The sequence below is a fragment of the Eptesicus fuscus genome, chromosome 1 (genome assembly GCF_027574615.1).
Source record: "Eptesicus fuscus isolate TK198812 chromosome 1, DD_ASM_mEF_20220401, whole genome shotgun sequence".
Classification (NCBI taxonomy): domain Eukaryota; kingdom Metazoa; phylum Chordata; class Mammalia; order Chiroptera; family Vespertilionidae; genus Eptesicus; species Eptesicus fuscus.
In genome coordinates, this window is record NC_072473.1 from 24824623 (window position 1) to 24828487 (window position 3865).

Sequence of the window (3865 nt, forward strand, 5' to 3'; positions counted from 1 at the left end):
AAGCCTACAGGGAAGGGCAGTTAGGGGTGACCAGGCTGGCAGAGGAGGGAAGTTGGGGGCAACTGGGCCTGCAGGAAAGGGCTGTTGGGGGGGACCCAGGCCTGCAGGGGAGGGCAGTTAGGGTCAAAGAGGCTGGCAGGGGAGCAGTTAGGCATCAATCAGGCTGCCAGGGGGGTGGTTAGGGGGTGATCAGGCTGGCAGGCAGAAGCGGTTAGGGGCAATCAGGAAGGCAGGCAGGTGAGCAGTTGGGAGCCAGCAGTCCTGGATTTTCAGAGGGATGTCCAGTGGCATCGGCCTAAACGGGCAGTTGGACATCCCCCTCGGGGTCCCAGATTGGAGAGGGTGCAGGCTGGGTGTAGGGACACCCCACCCATGCACGAATTTTGTGCAGCAGGCCTCTAGGTTATAATAATTATCTTTGTGTGTAAAAGAGATTGAAATAGATTTTCTCATTTATTATAATACTAAAGGCCAGGTGCACAAAATTTGTGCACGAGGGTGTGTGTCCCTCAGCCCAGCCTGCACCCTCTCCAATCTGGGACCCCTCAAGGGATGTCCAACTGCCCGTTTAGGCCCAATCTTACCGGGATCAGGCCTAAATGGGCAGTCAGACATCCCTCTCACAATCCAGGACTGCTGGCTCCCAACTGCTCACCTGCCTGCCTTCCTGATTGCCCCTAACCGCTTCTGCCTGCCAGCCTGATCACCCCCTAACCACTCCCCTGCCAGCCTGATTGATGCCTAACTGCTACCCTGCCAGCCTAATTGTCCCTAACTGCCCTCCCCTGCAGGACTGGTCACCCCTAACTACCCTCCCCTGTAGGCCTGGTCACCCCTAACTGCCCTCCCCTGTAGGCTTGATCACCCCCAACTGCCCTCCCTTGCAGGCCTGGTCCCTCCCCACTGCCCTCCCCTGCTGGCCATCTTCTGGCAGCCATCTTGTGTCCACATGGGGGCAGCCATCTTTGACCACATGGGGACAGCCATCTTGTGTGTTGGAGTGATGGTCAATTTGCATATTACTCTTTTATTAGATAGGATATCTTACCTTATAATAGACAAATATGCAAATTGACCACACCTTCGCTACGCCCAAGCCATGCCCACCAACCAAGCCACGCCCACCAGGAAACCGTTGCAGGGACGCTGGTGTGGCGGAGCCCAAGGCCGGGAAAGCCACCCGAGGATTTCCCGGCCTTGGGCGCCAGCAGGGAGCCTGCACCGATCGCAGGAGACCACTGGGGGTCGGCTCCTGTGATTGGTAGCAGGGACAGCTGGGTGCAGCCGAGCCCAAGGCCACCACCCAGGGCTAAGCCCGGACCCTGAAAGAAGGCAGAAGGCGGTGGCCACAGCCAAGGCCTGGATCCCCGGTGCCGGCAGAAAACTAGTGCAGGCAGCCAGGTGAATGAAGGTCTATTGCACGAATCTTCGTGCAAACGGGCTACTAGTTTTTAATAATTGGAAATCAATGTTTTGCTAGCATTATAAATAAGCTTGGGAGGCATTCCAATTAATTATTTTAAGATTCATTTTTTTTTCTTTTAATCTTTTTGTTGAAACTATTACATATGTCCTCCTTTCCCCCCTATCAACCTCTTCCAGCCAGTTCCTGTCCTCCCTCCCCCCCACGACCCTCACCACCCCATTGTCTGTGTCAGTGGGTTATGCATATATGCATACAATTTCATTGGTTCTCTACCCACTCACCCTCCCCTGTCTTCCCTCTGAAGTCTGTTCATGCTTCTATGACTCTGGGTCTATTTTTGATCATCAGTTTATTTGGCTCACTAGATTCCACATATGAGTGAGATCATGTGATACTTATCTTTCTCTGACTGGCTTATTTCACTCAGCATAATACTCTCCAGGTCCATCCATGCTGCTGCAAATGGTAAGAGTTCTTTTTTATTGCCATCTGGTATTCCATTGTGTAAATATACCATAGTTGTGTTTTTTTGTTTTAATCCACTCATCTGCTCATGGGCATTTAGTTGCCAGAAATCTCAAATCAAAACATCTGATCCTAGAACTTCTATGTGAGAAAGTTATACATATCATGCCATTGATATGTTTTTATTTTTCTTGTTCCACTCTCAAAATTTTAAATTAACAGTATACATTTATTTATATACTAGGAGCCCAGCACGTGATTCAAAATCATGCAGCACTGCCCTCCCTCCAGTCACAGGTCTGGCCCTGCCTCGCTCTCTGGCCTTTGAAGCAGCCATGGCCACTGCTGATCAGGCCCCAACCCCAAGCACAGGCACGCGGAGGCCCCTGCCGTCCCGCCCCTGATGCTGTGCGAGCAACCTTTTCCTGTATGGTTGGCCCAATATGGCGTCCTAGTTAATTAGCATATTTCATATATTGTGTGTGTGTGTATATGTTGATAATATCTGCATGACATGTTATGTTGCCTCCCCATTTTTTTATTTCTGGTCTGAAAATCTGTGCCTTCTTTTGTTGTTTCTTGTTTAGTTATGCCAAATAGTTATAACTTGATTAGAAATTCCTTCCCAAAAAAACTTTTAGCTCTGTTATTTTCTAAATTCTGTATTATTTTCTATTTTACTAATTTTTTGCTTATATCTAACTTAGTTTCTGTCCTTTCTCTGCTGCTCAAGTAGTTTACCATATTATAAATTTTAACATTTTATTCTTTTCTAGTGTATGCATTTTAAAGCTATTATTTTCTTCTACATGCTACTATAGCTGCATCCTATAAGTTTTACTAAGACATTTTCAGTGTAATTTGGTTCATACTATATTCTACTTTAAATTTAACCTCCTTTATAAATCTTGGGTTTTGCAGAGGTATAGTCCTCAATTTTTAAATTGTTGGAGGTTTTCTTGTCATTATATTGGTGTCTTAATTACTTCTTCATTCCAAAAAGCAAGATAATATACTCAGTATGATTTCAGTCCTGTGAAATCTTTTGGAATCTGCTTTACAGCTGAACATATAATTAATTTTAGAAAACGTATAATTGCTATCATTTTAAATATATGCACTTTAATAGAATTATTACATATTTATTTTTAAACTTTATTTTTATTATTGACACTATTACAAACATCCCCATTTCTCCCACCCTTTCCCATCTCCACCAAGCCCAGCCTCTCTTCCATCTGGCCATCACCACACTGTGTCTGTGTCTATGCATATAAGTTCTTTGACTAATCCCTTCACATTCTTTCATCTAGTTGCCTCTTCCTCCTCCCCTCTGACAGCTGTCAGGTTGTTTCATATTGCTATACCTCTGTTTCTATTTTGTTCTTCTGTTTATTTTGTTCACTAGATTCCACATATAAGTGAGATCATATGGTATTTGTCTTTCTCTGACTGGCTTATTTCACTCAGCACAATAATCTCCAGGTCCATCCTTGCTGTCACAAAAGGTAAGATTTCTTTCTTTTATATGGCTGTGTACTATTCCATTGTGTAAATGTACCACAACTTTTTTTTATCCATTCATCTACTGATGAGCACTTGGAATTTTTTCTACAAGTGCTCTGTGCAGTATTTTATGCATGTATCTTGAATGAAGTTCTCTAATTGTCCTGATTTTTTGTACACTTACTACTATTTTGCCTTGCAGGTACTGAGAAACATTTATTAAAACTAACAAAGCATTCTTAATGTGAACTTTTATGTTTTCTTTTTACTTTTGTCATATTTCTTACTTTATATATTCTTAGAATGTATCACTGAGATAATATGAATTAAGGATAATTATATATTCTTAGTTGATTAACTATTTTGCCATTATGGGATAGCTCTATAATAATTATTCTTGAGTTTCAGAACATTTCTTCTGAAAGTTGTAGAGCTGTACAAGTACCTTTACTGTTCTGTGTTTTCATC

The 3865-nt window shown here is 43.6% G+C and overlaps 1 non-coding gene across 1 annotated transcript; it reads left to right on the forward strand.

The window, feature by feature from the left end:
- Positions 1 to 1204: 1204 nt before the first annotated feature.
- MIR9190 (microRNA mir-9190) lies at positions 1205 to 1282 on the forward strand. The gene has a single exon (NR_130474.2). It is a non-coding gene; the product is annotated as a microRNA mir-9190 (primary transcript).
- Positions 1283 to 3865: the final 2583 nt, after the last annotated feature.